The sequence below is a fragment of the Cervus canadensis genome, chromosome 8 (genome assembly GCF_019320065.1).
Source record: "Cervus canadensis isolate Bull #8, Minnesota chromosome 8, ASM1932006v1, whole genome shotgun sequence".
In the NCBI taxonomy this organism is placed as follows: Eukaryota; Metazoa; Chordata; class Mammalia; order Artiodactyla; family Cervidae; genus Cervus; species Cervus canadensis.
Genome location: NC_057393.1, coordinates 57217232 through 57239282, shown reverse-complemented (window position 1 = coordinate 57239282; position 22051 = coordinate 57217232). Strand labels below are relative to the sequence as shown.

The 22051-nt window shown below is 45.5% G+C and overlaps 2 protein-coding genes across 7 annotated transcripts in view; one reads left to right on the top strand and one right to left on the bottom strand.

Moving 5' to 3' along the window:
- Positions 1-2948, bottom strand: part of ARHGAP22 (Rho GTPase activating protein 22) — a 176947-nt gene extending 173999 nt beyond the window's left edge. For 2 of the 6 annotated variants that reach the window (XM_043476356.1, XM_043476359.1), the window contains exon 1: positions 2312-2552. The gene's annotated coding sequence lies outside the window, so the exon portion shown is untranslated. Of the gene's footprint in view, positions 1-2311; positions 2553-2845 lie in introns of those variants that run through there. The other 4 variants (XM_043476357.1, XM_043476358.1, XM_043476361.1 and 1 more) reach the window with 4 other exon arrangements.
- A 17359-nt stretch (positions 2949-20307) lies between these two features.
- The window catches only part of WDFY4 (WDFY family member 4), a 251632-nt gene continuing 249888 nt past the window's right edge, over positions 20308-22051 (top strand). Inside the window, 1 exon segment of the mRNA XM_043476353.1 lies at positions 20308-20425. The gene's annotated coding sequence lies outside the window, so the exon portion shown is untranslated.

The window sequence follows — 22051 nt, the reverse complement described above, 5'->3', positions numbered from 1 at the left end:
GCCTCTTGATGAAAGTGAAAGAGGAGAGTAAGAAAGCTGGCTTGAAACTCAACATTCAAAAACAAAGATCATGGCATCTGGTCCCATAACTTCATGGCAAATAGATGGGGAAACAATGGAAACAGTGGCAGACTTTACTTTTTGGGCTCCAAAATCACTGCAGATGGTGATTGCAGCCATGAAATTAAAAGACGCTTGCTCATTGAAAGAAAAGCTATGACAAATCTAGACAGCGTATTAAAAAGCAGAGACATCACTTTGCTGACAAAGGTCCATTTAGTCAAAGCTATGGCTTTTCCAGTAGCCATGTATGAATGTGAGAGTTGGACCATAAAGAAGGCTGAGTGCCAAAGAATTGATGCATTTGAACTGTGCTTCTGGAGAAGATTCTTGAGAGTCCCTTGGACTGCAGGAGATCAAACCAGTCAATCCTAAAGGAAATCAGTCCTGAATTGGAAGGACTTGATGCTAAAGGTGAAGCTCCAGTACTTTGGCTACCCAATGCGAAGGACTGACTCACTGGAAAAGACCCTGATACTGGGAAAGGCTGAAGGTGGGAGAAGAAGGGGATGACAGAGGATGAGATGGTTGGATGGTATCACCAACTCGATGGACATGAGTTTTAGCAAGCTCCGGGAGTTGGTGATGGACAGGGAAGCCTGGTGTGCTGCAGTCCATGGGGTTGCAAAGAGTCAGAGACGGCTGAGCAACTAACACTTTCACTTTACTTTTTCTTCCAAATATTATAATTTCAGCACATAACCAATAAAAGATTACTGATGAGAAAAAAATTGCTGGGCACCAACTTCAGGAGCTAATACTTCCTCCTTCATGTGTATCCGGAAGAAAAAACATGTCCCCTAGTGAGTCTCTCAGAAGTGCTGGGGAGCTCTCCCTATCTATTTCTTCAAACATCTCTTCCCTCATGACCTTGACTGGGCAAACAATCCATCCCTGAAATAATCCTGATGGTTGTGGAAAGTGGTGCGTCGATTGTCTAAAGCATCTGGTCTCATCTGCTGGGTGATGTTGGCTCATACAATGCATCTGGGCTGGTACAGAACAGAGGAAGATGCTAAAAGAGATGCCAGGGCACTGTGATCAAGAAGAGGGGAGAAGGGCTCTAAAAATACAATGTCCCCTGTAGGGTGCTCTAACTCTAAGGGTAAGGTAATGAGACTGACCCCCGTGTGAGTGTGTGTGTGTGTATGTGTGTGTGTGTGTGAGTGTGTGTGTGTGTAATAACCTCAGTTCTTCCTCTTGGATGTGTGGACGGCCCTTCTTACCTTCCCAAGCCCTGCCCTTCTCCTGGCCAAGTCTGTGCCCCAATCTCAGCTCTGCTATCTCAGAACAGAGGCCTCCCTGGGAAACTATAGCAGGGCCTCTGTCCCACCCTGCCCCTCACTGTCCACTTGCACCATGGGGGGATGTATATGTGTATGAGTGTGGGGGGCATGATTTGCATCATGAGGGCTCTGGTTGAAGGCATGACCTTCACTGACCTCAGCCTGCAGCAGAATGACAAGGCCCAGGGGCATGGGCATCTGCTTTGAGGAAAACATGGGTGGAAGGGCTGGTATGGTGGGTTCTGCTCTCCAGCTGGGGGAGAGGGGCAAGAGAACTGCTCACTAACCACCCACCCCAGCCCTTGCCTGCCCCTCACCTACCTTTCTGGGCAGCTGTGTTCCAGGGCAGGCGACAGCCCAGTTAAGCTCAGCACAGAAGGGGCACAGCTCCCCTGGCTGTGGCACCGTGCCCTGAAGAACAGTCCTGGAGAGCAAGCTGGGGGATGTCTCAGCCAGGAGCAGCTCTGGTTGGCACCGGCCACAGAGCCAACGGGCTCACTGTAGGGGTGGGTCTGGGAGCACCGGGTCTTCCTGGATTCAGGCCACTGTGCCCTGTCCCTGGGCATCACCTCACCCACAGGCATTACTAATAATGACAGCTAGCACTTAAAAGGCAGTGGCTGTAGACCAAACCCATTAAGGTGACAGCACTCAGAGGTAAATGTTTCAGTGGGATTGTGAGTCACCCCAAGTCACAGAGTTTAACACAGTGAAGGTGTGGGGATCCAAACCCAGATTGCTCTTGCATTTCCTGCCGTCCCATTCTTCATGGTCCTAGACTGGCCTCCCCATGTGTCACCCTGTGGCTCCTCACTCATCTCCTAGAGGGTTCCCTGCTGCCAGCGGGTGTGAGCAGGAGGCACACGACACCCATCACCGGGAGGACATCTGGGCCCAGAAGTCAAGGGGCTGGCCCAGGTTTCCAGGAAAGCTGCCTGGGGGTTGCCAGGCCAGGGTCTGCTCACCTGCTATCGGGGAGCTGGACGCCTCCATTTCCCAGAACCTGTTCGGAGTTCCCTCTTTTTAAGACACTGCCTGGAGGAAGCGCCGGCTCCCTGCCCCCTCTCGTCACCCCGGCGGCCCTCCACGGCCTTGGCCCTGCCCCCAGACCCCATGTGACCAGCGGGCAGGGGAGGCGGGCTGGACTAGGAGGAAGCTGCCCAGGACGAACATCGTCAGTCGGCTCCAGGCTCCCCGGCTCCTCGGGGCCTCTGGGGATGGTGCGTTGATGGCCGTCCTTGGCCTGCTAAGAGGCTGCCGCAGCCTCGGCTCAGGAAATATTCCACGGCTGAGGCTGACCTCTGCCAGGAAAGGATGGGGCAGGGCGGCTCGCAGTCGCGAGCCTGGGGTTTGACTTGGTGCAGCGCGCCCCCTGGTGGGCACCCTCACGCACTGCTTCCCACGCCCCTGGACCTCTCCCTCGCAGCCCCATCTCTGCATCCCTCCCGGCCCCTGGACCCACAAATGCCAACTCGCCCCACCCTCATCTGTAGCCTCACCTTTCCGGGTGCCAGAGGCGGCTCGCAGGGTATACGGCCTTCCCGGGGCTTCCTGTGCAGGCTTCCTCCAAGCAGAGCAGCTGAATTGCACGCAGCTGATCCAGTTCTGTCTGGAGTGAGGGGAGGAAGTTGGGGCTGGAAAGTCATTAGCAGGGGAGGAGCCCGCAGGTTGCAAAGGGAGGAGCTGAGCCACTTCCCGAAGTTCCAGTATCACCCAGATCTCCCCAGTCTGTGGATTGGGAAGCAGGTCAGAAACGTTCAGTCTATCTCCCAAGGTGACAGATTGCATCTCTGAGACTTGAAACCAAGGTCTGCGGCTGATTGCAAAGCGTTTGAAAACCAAGGCTAAGGAGGGAAGTAGGCAGGTGGTCCTCAGTCTCCTACCTCCCAGTGGGGCACTGGTAGGCAAAGAGCTACCTCCCCCTCTTCTGGACTCAGAGTGGCCCCTCACTCTTGTCCTCCCTGACCAAGGCAAGGGGAACTGGCCATGGACTGGTAGTCTTGGAAAGCCTGATTTGGCGTCTGGGCAGAGCAGGGGCTGGGGGAGGCTCCATCACTCCAGGCTCAGGGAGGGGATGATGACCAAGGCGGGTGATCACTCACCCTAAGCACTGTGATAACCTCTTGCCAGCCCTTGGGGACTGCTGGGACGGGGGCGGGGTGGGCCATGGTGGAGAGGTAGGTAGAAGAAACACTGGGATGAGGGGCATTCGTGCCCCAACCAAGAGGGTCCCATCTGAGAGCTACGGCAAAGCATCTTCCTCTCTTGTAAGGTCTTGGGGACCATTCCCCAGTGCTCATGTTGCTACTCACATACACATCCCAGCTTAGTAGATAGTAGTGGTCCAGTGGTTAAGACTCTGTGCTCCCAATGCACGGGGCCCAGGTTCAACCTGTGGTTGGGGAACTAGATCCCACATGCCACAACTTAGAGTTCATGTGCCGTAATGAAGGTTGAAGACCTCATGTGCTGCAACTGGAACCCAGTGCAGCCAAACAAACAAACAAATACTAGAAAGAAAAGAAACACCAAGCTAATTATAATGTGAAAGTGTTAGTTGCTAGCCCACCAGGCTCCTCTGTCCATGGAGTTCTCCAGGTAAGAATACTGGAGTGGGTAGCCATTCCCTTCGCCAGGGGACCTTCCTGACCCAGGGATCAAACCCGGATCTCCTGCATTGCAGGCAGATTCTTTACCGACTGATCCACCAGGGAAGCCCAATTATAATAGGGGTACTGAGTAATCCTGACTGTAATTGGCAACTATGGCCACAAGATGGCAGTCTCCACACACTACTTCCAGCTTTCCTGGTTGTTTTTTTTTTTTTTTTTCCCCAGCTGTGAGCCGCCACCAATAGTCCTTCTGTGGGGTGGGAGAGGCTCTGTTGGCCTCAGGGAGCTCAGAGGAGTCACCTGCATAGCACCTATTATGCAGGGAAACACATACTTCTGGGGGAGTTCAGGGCTGGGACTAGGGTAAGGCAAGTGAGGCATCTAGGGTACAAATTTTAAGGAGGCTGTGAGTGTCTCACTTGCTTCACCCTCATCCAGGCTGAATTGATGCTTTTGAACTGTGGTGTTGGAGAAGACTCTTGAGAGTCCCTTGGACTGCAAGGAGATCCAACCAGTCCATCCTAAAGGAGATCAGTCCTGGGTGTTCATTGGAAGGACTGATGTTGAAGCTGAAACTCCAATACTTTGGCCACCTCATGCGAAGAGTTGACTCATTGGAAAAGACCCTAATGCTGGGAAGGATTGGGGGCAGGAGGAGAAGGGGACGACAGAGAATGAGGTGGCTGGATGGCACCACCGACTCAATGGACATGGGTTTGGGTAGACTCCGGGAGTTGGTGATGGACAGGGAAGCCTGACATGCTGCAATTCATGGGGTTGCAAAGAGTTGGACATGACTGAGCGACTGAACTGAACTGGACTGAACTGAACTGAATCTATTATGTATGTACATAGAAAGGTCATCTTAGGATGTTAAAAGTTTGCTAATATATATTATTTATCATCCTTTTAAAGATTTCTCTAAAGATCAAAAGGCAAAATGCATATGATAATTAGTATATATAATTCCCCTTCTCTCATCAAGAGGTGGGACATGATGCTCTGAAATTTCTGCACATAGCCTCTAAGAAATCTGTCATCTTCATTTTCTCTCCCTGCGAGTCCAGCTGCCCTGTGGTTAAAAGCCTGTGTTCTAGTCCAGTGAGTGAGAAGAGGCCATGTGGGGAAAGAAAAGTTGCCAGGAGCCCCAAAGTACCAGTCTTGTGAATAAAGATTCTTGGGTATTCCAGCCCCTCCCAGCCCCCGAGTGAATGCAGGTAGTGGCCCCCAGGCCGCACTATGTGGAGTGAAAGAACTGCCCAGCTGAGCCCTGGCTGCTTCCTGTCCCATGGAATCATGAGATACAATACACAGCTACTATTTAAAGCCATTATATTTTGTCACACACCAGTGGTTATCTGAGACACTCTTCAATAAAACTTGGAAACATTTGACAATTACATGTTTGATTGAGCACCTACTGTTTGCCAGGTTCTGTGCTTGGGGCAGGGGCTACAGAATGAGCAAGAAAGAGTCCCTGACTCAAGAGTTCACAAACTGGAAAAGCAAGGAGGCAATACTAACAGCGATTTGCAGAAGAGATGCAGTGGGCAAGTGTAAGGTGCTATGGGGGCAGGGGAGGAGAAAGAATCCTACCCCAGAAAGGCAGGAATGGGGATAAGACATCTCTCCCTGTTGCTACACCCTGCAGTAACTTCTAGGGGCATTCTGTGACATGTCCCTTTAGTATATTATGTGGACAGATTTTGCCATGAATGCAACAATAATGCTGGTTATAGATAATGCTGAAGACTTGCCATATACCAGGTGCTGAGAATCCCCATTGTCCTCACACCCACCCATGAAGAAGGGTATGGCTGGGGTCCCTTGTACCGATGAGAAAGCTGAGGCTTAGGGAGCTGAAGTGACTTGCCCAAGGTCAGGCAGCTAACGAGGTGTGGAAGCAGGACTCAACCCAGGTGCACTGATCCTAGGGCCGGTCTCACAGCCATAATGCTGCCAATCTGCTTCTTGTTGTCTGGTCACTGTGTGTGTGTGCTAAGTCACTCAGTCATGTCTGACTCTTTGTGACCCATGGGCTGTAGCCCTCCAGGCTCCTCTGTCCATGGGATTCTCCAGGCAAGAATCCTGGAGTGGGTTGTCATGTCCTCCTCCAGGGGATCTTCCTGGCCCAGGGATTGAACCTGCGTCTCCTGATTGACAGGTGGATTCTTTACCACTGAACCACCTAGGAAGCCCCAATTTGCTCCTTAGCTGAACATTTAAATCAAGCATTTCATCATGGTATTAAAAATAACATCTGAAATGGTGTATTAATGACTGTATAACAGGTTGTTTTAAAGTCTTCTGTAATCAAACATTTCACATTATTTCCAACATGCAGAGAGCATATTTTCACACAAATGTTTGCTTTTGCATTTACTTATGTCTCCACCTTATTCCATTATTGTAGAAAGATCTGAGGTAGATATATAAGAATTTTTTTCTGAATAGTGGGTCATTTCCTTAGAATAGATTCACAGAATGGTAAATAAAATGAAGTTTGGGGTTTTCTGAAAAGAAGGTCTGAAGGAAAGGGGCAGTCTCTGTGGGTCATAGTCACACAGTCATGTCCACCCCAAACAGCGAGCAATCATTCCCACATTTTACTGTTCTCCAGAAGGACAGAAAGGTGCCTCTTCAGAGGACCCTGCCATAGTGAGCTGTAACGAAACTGCCTGTCAGTGTTCCTTCAGAACTTGGTGAACCTGCAGCTAAGGTTTGAGAATTCAAATGTGCTCCCTGGGCTGCTACCTCAGTGGGTGTGAGCAGAAAGCAGAAGTGGCCTTGCCTCCCTGTCCCTTCCTCTTCCTTCAGAATCAGGCCCAGCCTCTGCAATGGCTCCGGTGCTGGCAGCTTCCCATGGTCTCTGGGGGAGCCTGGCAGTGGGTGACCCTGTGTTGTTTGGGCTACAGGTTCTGTTGGTAGCTGGTGGTGGGGACAGGGACACCTGCCTTCAGAAGCAAGCCCTTCCACTGCCGACTGCACATGCTCACAGATGCCCCAACAGGCCAAGGGGGTGGGATCAGCAGTCCCTTTTTAGAGATGTATGGGTGAAGGCTCAGAGAGGCATGACCTGCCCTGTCAGCACTGCTGTTTCCCAGCCTTTATTTCCCTGTCCTCCATGAAGAGTCCTGGCTGTCCTTCTGATGAGTGCTGTGGTCCCTGGGACCACGCTGGCCTGAAGCATGGGAGGAGAAGGCATTTCTCTCCATTTCCTCCTAATTTCCTATGTGATATAATGGTGGAAGCAGCGAGCCTCTGAGATAGTGGTGTGCTGGTAAACGCTAACAACTGGCTCTTGAACACTCTATCTGCCTAAGTTTATTATAAATTTTATTTATAAAGTTTATTATATGCTACTGATGTGTAGCATATAATTTAGAAACAATAAGGAAATATATGATTTTCTATTGCAAATTCTATATGACCAATTGATTCTTATAGAAAACACTCATTAATTTTTGCCAAACTCTTGACTATGTAGCCAAGGTATAGTTTCAATTTAGCCAGTATTTGACAAATGATGTTGCATCCTGATACACAAGGCTTTACCAAATAATTTGTAGTCATCAAATCTAGTATGTAAAACTATTTCTCATCCTCATACAGATTATATTCCTTAAACAATTTTCAGATTTAGCACTATGTATGTCAGAACTTTTCTCCATTGCCAATGTTCCAAGTGACTTTGTTGAATTGGATAATCATTTTCAGACACTGGAAAAATATTTTCTCAGTTTTTTAAGTGCTATTCACAACACGATAGCTATAGACTCAGCACAATTTAACTTTAATCTACATTACTAATACAGAATGCTGAGCTGGATGAAGCACAAGCTGGAATCAAGATTGCGGGGAGAAATATCAATAACCTCAGATATGCAGATGACACCACCCTTATGGCAGATAGCCAAGAAGAACTAAAGAGCCTCTTGATGAAGGTGAAAGAGGAGAGTGAAAAAGCTGGCTTAAAACTCAACATCCAAAACTAAGATCATGGCATCTGGTCCCTTCTCTTCATGGCAAATAGTTGGGGAAACAATGGAAACAGTGAGTGGCTTTATTTTTTTGGGCTCCAAAATCACTGCAGATGGTGACTGCAGCCATGAAATTAAAAGATGCTTGCTCCTTGGAAGAAAAGCTATGACAAACTTAGACAGTGTATTAAAAAGCAAAGACATTACTTTTCTGACAAAGGTCCATCTAGTCAAAGCTATGGCTTTTCCAGTAGTCATGTATGGATGTGAGAGTTAGACCATAAAGAAAGCTGAGCACCAAAGAATTCATGCATTTGAACTGTGGTCCTAGAGAAGATTCTTGAAAGTCTCTTGGACAACAAGGAGTTCAAACCAGTCAATCCTAAACGAAATCAACCTTGAATATTCATTGGAAAGACTGATGATGAACCTGAAGCTCCAATACTTTGGCTACCTGATACGAAGAGCTGACTCATTGAAAAAGACCCTGATGTTGGGTAAGATTGAGGGCAGGAGGAGAAGGGGATGACAGAGGACAAGATGGTTGGATGGCATCAAAAACTCAATGGACATGAGTTTGAGCAAACTCTGGGAGATGGTGAAGGAAAGGGAAGCCTGGTGTGCTGCAGTCCATGAGGTCACAAAGAGTTGGACATGACCAAGCAACTGAACAACATTACTAATGCTTTCTCCGCTACCGTATTAAGGTCAGTCAACAAAATAATAATTTTAGCACTTGTTGGTAGCATTTTCCAGTTTCCATAGTGTAAATTCTCCCACCATGGCCAGTTTAAAAAATACCAGCATGACATCAATAAGTGCAGAGATGGGAGCTGTGCATCAGGCCACCGTTATAAAGCATATCCACCACACAGATATGTGAGGTACTGGTGACCTCAACAGAACCAAAAGCAAAATGTAACTAAGTGAGTTGATTCTGAGTACTTACTACCTTTGTTTTAAATATAATTTGTCTATTGATAAGTTTATATAACATGTAATTAACTGTGAAGTTTTAATAACAGGAATATTTTCCTTCTCTCTGAGTCAATTATGTTTTTTGGTTCTAGAGTGAATATTATATTTGAAACCACAATATTGTCAATGTGGTTTATTCATTTTCTAGTTTTCAGAGTCAATGTGTTGATAAAGCAAGGAAAATTCTTTTAGTTAGCTAACAGAAATATTTTAAACCATGATGATATGAAAACAATGATACAAGAAACAAAAATAAGGGGAGGAGGAAAGAAGAATAGCTAAGCTAGTATCCTTGTCTTGCAGAGCAGTAAACAGTCTTAATTGAGTACATGGAAAAGTGAATATACTATTCAAAGTTAGAAAGGAAATTATTAGAGGGAATTATAAAAATGCAATGAACAAAGCTGGAAAGGCAATATTTAGAGGAATAAAATAAAAACATAATTACAAATCAGGAAGGCATATAGGAGTGGAAAAAAATAGTGTAAGCATGCTAATTTTCTTATTTTTCAAGTCTGCAAGTACAGTCTAAAATTAATCCTAAAGGAAAAGTATTAAAGTTGTAATGGTAACCATCAGAAGATTGAAAAGCAATCGCTTCTAGTCATTATTTGGGCAAAGGAGAGAATGGTCATAGACAAAAGGGAAACTACTTTTTATGTTCTTATAAACTGAATTTTACTTCCATGTGTAGGTATAATTTTATAAGTAACAATTACAAAAAAACAAAAACATAAGTACTGTTAAAAGCGGTGGCTCAGATGGTAAAGAATCTGCCTGCAATGCAGGAGACCCGGGTTCCATCCCCTGGATAAGGGAATGGCAACCCACTCCAGTATTCTTGCCTGGGAAATCTCATGGACAGAGAAGCCTGGCAGGCTCCAGACCATGGGGTTGCAAAGAGTCAGACATGACTAAATGACTTTCACCATCACTTTGCACTGTTAAAAAAAAGCAACTTTTGGCCTGGACCCTATATATTTTGAGGTAATCCCTTTTACAGTATAGTTTGCTTTTGACCACATATGCAAACATCCCGAAAGGCCCGAAGTCATATTTAATCCCTCTTTCCAGTCTCCATGGGCTCCACCTTTGCTTGCCAGCCAGGGGGATTCTCTTGTTACACAGGGGAGTGGCCGTGCATATCCACAATGTGCTGCGCATTGCACTTGGCCATGTGATGCATTCTTATAAATTATTCTTCATTACCCTAAATTCATGTGCATGAAAAGGAAAGTCCAGGGCGGTTAAACTCCTTACTCCGAGCCCTACGTTTTGGCGGCTTATTATGGCAAGTTCCTGTTTTGGTCATCCCTCCTCCCCTCCAGGAAATGCGGTGCTTCCCTAAGTAAGAAGTCCATGCCTCAGGTTCCCACCTTAGAGAGCCTCGCGGCTCACAGTACCTCCAGCAGGGGGCAGTATACAGCCTGTAGGGGCGGGGGCTGTTTCCCAGAAATTTAGGGGCAGGACTGGGCGAGGAAGGAACCCCCCGGCCCCTTGTTAGTCCCTTGAGGTCCCTCGAATTGTTCTCTGTAGTCACCCCAAGCAGGGCCCTGGTGGGAAGCGGAGGGTGCCCTGACCTGCCAGCTTTACGCAGTGACGCACATTTAATTTTCAACAACACACAGTCCGTATGACATTGCTATAACTGTCTTCATTTTCAGATGAGGAAACAGCCTGTGATAGCTTTTTCCCTCCTGCGCTTCCCCATCCGCTCCCCAGCACGATGTGGCTGGTCCTGGACCCGACCCTTCCTCGGGAAGGCCTTGTGGCCGCGGGGAACGATGCTCTGGGAGTGGGGGTGGGGGTCGGGGAGACACAGGGTCCGTGTGGCTCAGAGTCTCTGGTGGGACGTGTGGCCGCCCTGCTCCTGCTGCAGTGTGGCGCTCACGTTGATCTCTTCCGCAAGGTCTTGTTCTGCAGGGCACATCCGGGAGCTGCGCCTGAGCGGAGGCCCCCAGGGGCCGCGGACCACCTGGCAACGCGGCTGCTGAAGCGTGCAGCCAGCCCCATCTGCAGTACCCAGTGCCCGCCTCGTCCACTGTAACCGAAAGTCCCTACCGGAGCTGGCTGTGCCAAAGCACAGGGGCCCCCAGGAAGGCTGTGGAAGCATTGGGGTCTGCGCCCCGTGACAGAGGACACAGGACCCCAGGACTGGCCCTGGGACATGATAAAGCTGCTTCCCTTCCTTTACATCATCTCATCAGTCTTGGCAGGAGCTAGGAGGGAGGCTCCTCCACAGAGAGGCATCCGACCTTGACAGACAAGGGTTCACACCTCCAAGAACGGAAGCTCGCTCGCTCGCTCTGCTCTTCCTGCTCCACCGCCCTGCCTCTCAGTGATGTTCTTGGGGGAAGGGTGGGGAAGTGCTGCTAACCTCACCCAGCCCTTCTGAACCCACCAGCCTCAGCCTCCCAGGCCTTGGGCTCCCTCTCCCTCCAGAGTCAGACACGGCAGCATGTCACCCAGCATCTCCTCCAGCTCAAGGAGAAAACATGCTTGGCTGTCTTGGCAGTGACTGGCTGCAGATGGCCGCTTTGGGGTGTGAGCATCTGGCGGTCACAGATGAGACAGCCTCCCCTGCACCCCCTTCCCCCACCCAGCCTGCACGCCATTGTAGCCGGGCAGCCAGGTTTGCTCACTGTGAGATGGGCGGGCATTTGCACCACCAGTGATTGTTCTGACCAGGGGCCTGACCCACTGGCCCACAGTGACCTAATCACAGTCACTTCCCAGGTCCCATCCAGGCCACATTTGGTTGGTCCAGGTGTTCACTGATCCACACAGAGATGGAGAGTAGACAGCGTCTCTGTGAGGCTGGACCTCGTGTGGGGAAGACATGGGGCTGTGTTCTGCTGTGAGTGCCGTGAGCCAGCGAGGGAGCCAGCCAGAGTCCCTCATGTGGAAAGATGCAAAGGGTGGGGGGTGAGAGGACAGCACCTCCTGCTCACGAAGACCAAGCCAGCCGCTCGTTTGGTGCCTCCCACCAAAAACCTACCCAGTAAGTTGTGTAGAAGAAGCACCAAGAATCTAGGTAGCTGGGTGGGTGTTGAGGGGTCAGGGTGTTGAGGATTCATCTCCCATCCAGACCATTTCTAAGGCTTCACTAAGGAGAGTGGGGCAAAGTCTTATCTCGGGAAACTTCTCTTCATTCTCTGCTCCAGCCTCCCTCCAAGATGTCCAAGCCACCATGCCCAGACACCACCGCCCACCAGCATCCTCATTTAGCATTTGCCCATGCAGTCAGTCCTAGTTCTCAGCCTGGCCTCTGAGGGTGCATATCAGACCCTTGGGAGCCCCTGGTCTGTTTCATCCTACTGGTCACCACCCGGGAAAGCTGAGCATGGTTCCATCCAGTGCTTCCCATAATATCTGCGCTGGGAACACTGGCCTCCTGCACATCCCCGAACCCTTCCTCAGGGTGTCTCCCCCTTCCTGCCCATCTGCTTCTTGGGGAAGAGAGGCCTCCAGGGCCATCTCCGAGAAGTCTCTGTCCTCTTGGTGCCAGGGGAGGTGTTCCTGACTACTTCGACGTGCTTGGAACTTTATTCTCAGGTTACCTAGGTACTCTCCTAGGAGCATTAGAGTTTTAGCTTTTCCTTTTTTTTCTTTTAAAGGGTTTTTCTTTTTTTTTGATGGTGGCCCATTTTCAAGTGGTTATTGAATTTCTTACAATATTACTTCAGTTTTATTGTTTGATGTTTTGATCAGGAGGCATGTGGAATCTTAGTTCCCTAACCAGGGATCAAACCCACACCCCCTGCATTTGAAGGCAAAGTCTCAATCACTGGACCACCAGGGAAGCCTGTAGCCTTTTCATTTCAATCTAAGAAACACCTTGATTTTTTTTTTTTTTTTCCTATATGGTATGAGGTAGGAATGAGACTGATTTATTTTTGTCATGGAGATTCATGTTGTTTCTATACCGTTTCTTGAAAAGGTTTCTCATGAATCTTTTCAAAAAGCAGTATTTCACTTTCCTTATTGCCAGAAGTTACAGTCAACTCCAATTTCAAGTCTGGTTCTTCCTGATGCTCTCACTCTGGTCCCATGAGATCTCCCCGAAAGTCAAGAATCTTTATGGAGGGCCTAATTTCTGTTAGTGGCACATTAATGGTGAGAGGGCATAAAGTCACTCAGAATTAAACTGAAGTTTCAGCCATCTATTCCTACTTCCCCAAAATAAAACCGTTTTGGCGTGACAGATGTGTGGCTGTGCATAGTGGCTGAGATCTGTATGGTGTGTGTGTGTGATATCTGTAAATTCCCTAAAGATAGGCTGGATCTTATCACCCCAACAGCTTGCACCGTGTCAGTCATACGGTGGTGCTGAGGAGACAGAGGTGGAATAAATGGAAGTGTCAACCCTGAGAGGCCTTAACCAATGCCTTACAGAAGCTCACACCCACAGTGATGCAATGTCTTCTCATCCACCAAAGATAAGTAAGCTTACATTTGCAGCAACATGAATGGAACTAGAGATGATCATACTAATTGAAATAAGTTAGAAAGAGAAAGATAAATACCAGGTAATATCACTTATATGTGGAATCTAAAATATGACACAAATGAACCTACCTACGAAACAGAAACAGACTCACAGAGAGAACAGACCTGTGGTTGCCAAGAAGGAAGGCAAGTGGGGCAGGAATGAATTGAGAGTTTGGGATTAGCAGATGCAAGCTATTATATATAGAATGGATAAACAATAAGATCCTACTGGATATCACAGGGAACCATATTCAATATCCTATGATAAACCATAATGGAAAAATGTTTTTAATGTATATATATATAACTGAATCACTTTGCTATACAGCAGAAATTAACACAAAGTTGTAGATCAACTATACTTTAATAAAAAATTTTTTTTCTTTAAAGAAATATAAGTAAGTTTAGCCTAAAAGTTGTTCTTGGTTTGAAGGTTCCTTGGGGAAGGCATTGCTACCTATCGTTTGTGCCTGTAGAACTTAATCCAGTTTAGGACTTAATCCTGGCAAATTGTTATGCTGACTGAAGTGCATTGAATAGCCTGCATTTAACTGAATCACATCTTCTAATTTTTCTTGATCTTTTTGATGGGCTCCTTTTGAGTATTATGCCAGTACTGCCTTTGCAGAAAGGATTTATAGATTCCAACCTCCAGCTGTTTTGGAAAATTAGATTAGTTGCCCACTTGTAGTTTTCCAATCCTCTCTCCCTTTTCCAAGTCTCCCCACATCAGCAGCAGTAGCTAGCATTGTTCCCATGGGCTCCTGGTGTCCCATGGAGGCATTTTCCAGTTGTTCCAGGACTGACACCCTTCATCTCTGAGAAAATACCCTCTTTTTCTGGAGTTCATCATAGTCCTCATGGGGAATGTGGAAATACAACTAGTTTCAAGAAAGTTGCTTTCTCTCCAGGTTTTAAAAAAAAATACCCCCTTGCTGTGTAAAAAGTCTTCCTTCCTCTTGATCCTAACTTGGTGTAAAAAATACATTGTAATAATGAAATGCAGAGAGTTTATGATGAATTAAGTGAAAAAAAGACCAAATAGGCTATGAAGTATAATTTAAGACATAATTTTAAATTTATTAAGAAAAAATTGAGATCAAAGGAATACACTTTGGCCAACATGGAAAAATGTTAAGCTGTTCTCAACATGGCTAGTGCTTAGCTGTTTAGGATACTTACAGTATTAATAACTTTTATTTTATTCTCTATTTCTTATACTTTTTTGTATTATGTATAAAATTACAATGGCTTATTTTAAAAGTCAGAAAAATATTATTAATTTTTTTGTACGTTGTTCAGAGTATAGACATAATGTCTTTGAAAAGAGTATGACAGAGACTAATAGCCTACCAAAATGCATTCTCCCTTAATAGTAGGTTAAGGCTGACATATTACTGGACTGCCCACTTGAACAACTGTTGTTAAGTTTGCCTCATTCAAGATTGCTCTATCTATCTCTGTTTCTCTAGGATCTAGCTGGGATCTGGCTCCGAATAGATGCTCAGTGTGAGTTTGTTGATTAGAACTGAACTATGACTTTCTTGACACCTTCATCACAAAGTTATAAATACCATAGTTTTGTTATTACTTAGAGTTTTAAATAAAATAGTATTTCCTGTAAAATGTGAAAACCTCACAACAGCTTGTTTCCATTCATTCCATCTTTTGTGCAGTTGTTGTCATCTATGTTTCACCTACAATTTCTACGAACTGGAGATGGTATAAATTCCAAAGTATAGTGTTACACTTTTTGATTTAAGCAGTTATAGTCTTTTGAAGAAGTTAAGACAAGAAAAAGTACATAGTTTATATTTGCTCACATATCAGCCATCAATAGTGTTCTTCTTTCCTTTCTGTAGATTCATGTTTCCATCTGGTATCTTTAGCCTCAACAACTTCCTTTAGAATTTCTTGTAGTGCAAATCTTTTGGAGATGAATGATTTCAGCTGTCATCCATCTGGAAATAACTTTATTTCATCCTCACTTTTTTAAGGATAACTGGGTTAACAATTTTTTCCCTCTAGTATACAAGAGATAGCTATCCATTGTTTGATGACTTCCATTGTTTCTGATAAAACATATGCCTAATATTGTTTTTGTTCCCCAATGTGTGATTTCTTTTCTCTAATTGTTAAGATAATTTTTTAAAATTTCTGATGTTCAGCAGCTATCCATTTTGTTCTTCTTGGAGTTTGCTAAGCTTATTATATCTGCAAGTTTCTGTTTTTCAACAAACTGAAAATTTCAAACATTTTTCTTCAAAATTTTTTTTGGTTCTGTTCTCTCTCTTCTTTCTCTCTGGGACTCGCATGTATTATATTATTTGATATTGTCCCAAAGACAACTGAGTGTGTGTCTATTTTTCTTCAGTCTTTTCTCTGTTCAGATTGTTTGTTCAAATATTTGTTCAGATAGTTATGTTCAAATAATTTCTGTTCATCAGTCTTCAATTTCTTTAACTTTTCTTTTTTAAAATTTTTGCTCACTGATCTACTCTTGGGCTATTAGTAAAATATTCTTTTCAGATATGTTTTTCACTTCCAGAATTTACATCCAAATCTTCTTATTATACCTTCCATCTACTTCCTGAAATATCCCACCTTTCAATTATTATGGCCATCTTTTAAGTCATTGAATATATTTGCAATGGCTGCTTTACAGTCCTTATGTGATAATTCCAACATCTGATTCATCTTGGGGTCTATTTCTACTGACAGTTGTTTTTCTTCTTATGAGTCACATTTTTCTGTTCTTTCAGATTTCTACTAATTTTAGTTGTTTGCTGGACAGTGTGGATGCCACATGGAAGGCTGCTGCACTGTTTTCTTCCTTTAAAGAATGATGAGTTTTTTCCTGGTTAACAGTTGAGTAACTGGAATATCCTTTTGGTTTTGCCAGACTTGCTTTTATTCTCTGTTACTGCTCTTTCAGGCTTCCCTGATAGCTCAGTTGGTAAAGAACCTGCCTGCAATGCAGGAGACCCCAGTTCAATTTCTGGGTCAGGAAGATTCACTGGAGAAGGGACAGGCTACCCACTCCAGTATTCTTGGGCTTCTCTTGTGGCTCAGCTGGTAAAGAATCCACCTGCAATGTGGGAGACCTGGGTTCAATCCCTGGGTTGGGAAGATCCCCTGGAGAAGGGAAAAGCTATCTACTTCAGAATTCTGGCCTGGAGACCCCATAGTCCATGGAGTCACAAAGAGTCGGACACAACTGAGCGACTTTCACTTTCACCTTTCTTTTCAGTGCTCTTTTGTTTCAAGTAAGAACCTGTTCTAGTTCATGACTCCTACTCTAGGCTCTAGTTCTTAGTTTTCAGATTTGGCTTTTCTGGAGTATAAGACGAAATCTCAAGATGCTCAGGGAGGTCTCGCCACCCTGGATGGTATGGAACGCCAGCATAGCTAACAGTGCCTGGTCTCTATTACCTCAGTTCTCAGCCTTGGAGCAGGTGATCTCCTCTATGTCTTTTGGTGTCTCACCCCATGCATGTATAACAACCCTTGGTCGAGGCCATATACAGTGAATTCCCATAAAACACACTCTTCTCAGGGCCCTGCTCTGAAAACTCTAGCTTCTTAGGAAACCTGGAACTCTCTGACTTAAATCTTTTTAGTTCAAGGATACTACTGCCCCTGGGGCTTCACTTCCATGTACCATGGCAGAAAAGCACCCATAAGAAGAAAGGCAGAGCAACAGGCTCACCTTCTTTGTTTTTCTTATTTCAAGGGTTGGTCTTATGATGCCTGCTATTCAATGCCTGAAACCAATTGTCCCATATATTTGTCCTATTTTAGAGTAGCCTTCAATGGGAGGTTATCTCTTGTTGTAACTGGGAGCAGAATATCCTTCCTATTTTTAGATATTTTTTAAAACTACAGAATCTCACATTTCCCCTCAACAAAAATACATATTTCCATGTATGTACATGTTCAGTTCATGGTTGTCCTGGCAGCTTCAGTGTCTAACTAAGCATGGGCAACTCTCTCAGTAATAATAGCACATATTTGTACAGCCATTTTTATTTACTATTTGTTTCTGGCTATGTGGCATGTGGGATCTTAGTTCCCCAACTAGGGATTGAACTTAAACCCCCTTCATTGTAAGTGTGGAGTCTTAACCCCTGGACCAACAGGGAAGTCCCCACTACAGCCATATTGAGCATTTAAAAAATCCTCTTAGAAATATTACTTCATTTATTCTGTACATGGCATTGGTTCCATTCCACAAATAAGAACCAGACTTGAAGATGTTAATTCCTTTTGGGTAGCAATGAGAATTTCAACCCAGATTTTTTACCCAGAAGCCTCGATTCTACTTATCATTTTAGTCAACAAATATCTCCCTAGGAAAGGGTCTTGCACCAGATGCTGAAAAAATTAACACTTTTCTTCATAATGGTACATAATATAGCACAATGGCTCTTGCATATAGTATAACCATGGTCTTCATTGGTTGCTAAAAAAATTAGAGCCCATTCTGGCTTGAGAAGATGATATTTGAGCTGCTCCACACGCCTCTTCCATGTCTCAGGGTCATCTGTGATGCCCTCCTATCTACAACCCTTCCAGTCTTCATTCTAGCTTCCTTTCTACTCATGAATGGTGGAATGAGAAATGAGAACTTGAGCAGAGATGTTGGTACCTGTGACTACTTTTGGGGAATGGGTACAAGGTCAACATGGGCATGTGACTAAGGACTTAAACTGGACAAGTCTCCTAGTTTGGTTACTATCTACTGTCAGTCTTTACTGGCAAGAGTTGAGATATTACTACAAATGTTTTCATTATTTTAACCCATCTCAGAGCCTTTTTGCCTCCCATAAAAGATGATGTTTCATCACTAATAGTTAGTCATAAATGGTCAGTTTGTTGCGAACTAGAATCAGGTGATGAGCTAGCTTTAAGGATCAGGCCTTCATGCTAACGACTGCTCTTGCCCATGTGGCTCGGGGAGACATTGTATTTGAACGGACACACTGGCTGGTCCTACATGGATGATGCTATCGAGAAATGGTATGAAATGATTCAACCTAACAATCCCAAAGGAATAAGAATCTTGATGCTTAATCCTAGAGAATGTTATTCTATGACTTAAACTTTTCTTTCATCATCACTTTAATGTTTCTCACTGTTGGTCATCTGAGGACTCCCTTGATGGGTGGTCCAAGTTAGCCTTGAGGATGGAGGAGGAGGGAATCCAAGTAAGAAGCTCCTTCTGGGCCTGAAAGCCTTAGGGAGGAAGATGATGAACTCATGCAATGCCCACAGATGTATTTTAGACACACTTCTAATTAAATTCACCTAAACACCATTATTTGGAGAAAAAAATGGCAACCACTCCAGTATTCTTACCTGGAGAATCCTTCCAGGCTCCTCTGTCCATGGGATCGCAAAGAGTCGGACATGGCTGAGTGACTAAGCATGAGCATGAAACACCATTATTATCTTTATTTTCCCAGAGGCTCAGAGAGGAGAAGTGGGGCCAAGCAAAGGAGGAAAAGCCCAGCATCACAGCGCAGGGCTGAACAAACTCTGGGTCTACTCTTACTAGCGTTCTCTTTTTTGCCCTTAGCCCCACCCAGCACTGCTTAACCATACTGCCCCAAGTGGCCTTTCTGCAGGGCCCAAGTCACCAGTCAGAACTCAGGCAACGCTGCTGATGGCTGGGAAGTGGGCAGAGTCAGGCATCTGCCGACTCTCCACTTCTGCTTTCTCCAGGAAATGAGCAGAAACCCAGTGATTCATAGTGAAACGCAGTTAAAGACTGAAGATTCTGAGCTGGGTCCTCTTCCCCTAAGCCTGAGGGGGAGGTATGGGGGCGCCCATGCCATCTGACATCTGCAGGCCCTGACGGATACACTCCAGGTAGGTAACCCGGTCCTTGGCCATGCCAGGCCAGCCTAGAGGTGGGCATGGGTGTCCTGTCTTCCAGGTCAAGCCGACTGGCCGCCTCCTGGAAAGCTGAGCATGGGAGCGCGTGTGACCACAGTGCCTGATCTGAGTTTGTGGATGTGGGAGAGGAGATAAGCTGAGGAACAGGAAGTGTGTGTAGGACAGGGGGCACATATGCTTAGGGCTCCTCCAATGTCTGAGTCTACTGGGGTGTCCCACTGTTGGGATGTCTTACTGTTGGGGTGTCTGTCGCTGTTGGGCTTTGCTGAGCTGGGCCAGGCTCCAGCACTGTTCCTCACCCTCCTACCTCAGGTCAAGCCCATTCTCAGGGTTCTGCTAAGGAACATGACCTCCCACACCTAGGTGAGGCTGGATACGGGCCTGTGTGAACCAAATTTGGAGTGAGAGGGCCGGCCACGAGACCCTCTGTCCACCTGCTGTGTGGGTCTCTGAAAGACGCTGAACAGTGGGGGTCACTTCAGACTGGTCACCAAGAGAGATGGCTCCGACCTGGCCCTGTGGTTACTCCTAGGTGTCTGATAAGTAGGTGCCCCTTGGGGCTGTCCTTCCCTCACCTGATTTACCGCATTAAAACCTTAGAAACATCAGTATTTTTGAATCAGCAGGACCACAGGGGTTCAAGAATTAAATCTTTTCTTCCCACCTAAAGTTGCATCTTACAGAACACACAACCAATCCTTTGTCCCAACCTCTCTGAACCATGAGGAGTTACTCTGGTAACTAAGAAGTTCACATGTTACCTTTGCCATAAAGTTTCAACTTTGATATGATTTTCTGCATAGTCATCCATTTAATTGGTCAACAAATATTTATGGAGAGCCACTTCCTGCCAGACGGCTTCCAGTCACTTCCTAAAGACAGCTAGGTCAGTGGTCAGGGGTGGGTGGTGCTGGGTGCCACAGGCTCCAGTGGGTTGGAGAGCAGAGGGTAGGGAGTGGGGGTCAGGAAGCCCAGGAAGGCACATGTCTTCTAAGTGGAGGCCTGAAGGAAGGGAGGGCCTGAGCCAAGTGTGTTTCTGAGCTGTGCTCTTGGCAGGGGGACCTGAGAAGGTCAAGGTGCAGAGGAGGAGGACTGGTGGAGGCCAGAGTGGCAGACAGGGGTAAGGAATACGCCACGTGACCCGGCCAGAGAGGGCTGGGGTGGGGTCAGGTCAGGGAGGGCCTTCCTGTCCAGTGTGAGGACCTGGGCGGTAGTCCCCCAGACTTGGGAAGTCTTGAAATAGTGAGTAGATAGAAAGGAAAATTTAGAGAACATATGTAAACTGTAAGCAATGAAAATGGCCCTGTGTGTTGTCACCTTAGTTTTGCTTCAAAGAGCGCCAGCATCTGTGACGCCATCTGCGTGCTCATCCTTCTCTCTCTTCAGAGAAAGCTGTGGTTCTGAATTTTGGGCTTATTGTTCTTTTTGCTTTTCCTTTCAATTCGACCTTGTATATTTAAACTGCTAAATATGTTATTTGCTTTCTCATGGTTGTGGACTTTATCGATAGTAATTAAATATTCTTTTACGATTTGCTAATTTCATCAACATTATGGGTCTGACATTTCTTCATATTATTGAATATGTCTCTAATGCATTCATGTTTGTTGCTGGATGTGCTAAGTTGCTTCAGTTGTGTCTGACTCTTTGCGACTCTGTGGACTGCAGCCTGCCAGGCTCCTCTGTCCATGGGATTCTCCAGGCAAGAATACTGGAGTGGTTTTCTATGTCCTCCTCCAGGGGATCTTCCCGACCCCAAGGATCAAACCTGTGACTCATGTCTCTTGCATTGGCAGGTGGGTTCTTTTACCATTAGCACCACCTGGGAAGCCCTCTTATTGCTGGATAGTATTCTGTTATACACGAATATACCTCAGTATACTGCAGTGGGCGCTTGGGATACTCCTAGGGTATTTTTTTTTTTCTATTATAAGTTGTTTGGTGCTGTTAGCACCAGTAAGCACTGCTGGGTCTCTCCTTTGTGCATATATCCTGTGGTGCATGTGCAAGAATTCTCTAGGGTACATATCCTAGAAGTAGCATTGGTGGGTTGTAGGGTATATAAATCTTCAGCCTTATTGGATAATAGTGAAACCTCTTTCAAGTTGATTGTAACACTACCTACCCATCAGCAATATGTAAAAGTTTCTCTTGCTTTACATCTTCACCAACATTTGATCTTGTTGGAATTTTATACCGATTCAGAGCAAATGAAAAGCCCTCTGTGTTTTAAATTTGCATTTTCTGAAATACTAAGTTTGGTCATCTATTTATATCCTCCTTGCCCATTCTAAATTCTTTTTCCTGTTCAAATCTTTTTCTCTATGGGGTCATCTGTCTTTTATCTTATTGGTTTTCTGTAATGCAGTACATATTCTGATGTTAATTCTTTGTTATTTATGTATGTTGTAAATGCTTTTCTCTTGTTTGTGCCTTGTCTCCTTATGTTATTTGTGATTTCTATTAATGATTGAATTTCTTAGTTTCAAACAAGCTTAATTTACCCATATGTTCTTTTATGATATATACTTGTATATTATCTAAGAGATTCTCCTCCACTGCAAAGTCATAAAATTATTCTTTTTTATTATTAAATTAAAAGAAATAATTTTGCCATTCATATTTAGTCTTTAGTCCTACTTAGAAATGATTATTCTGTAGGGTGTGAGGTAGTGGGTAAAGTTTTATTTTACTTAGTCCTTTCCATATGGATAACCAAGAGTGTTAGCTCCATAAGTCAAAAAGC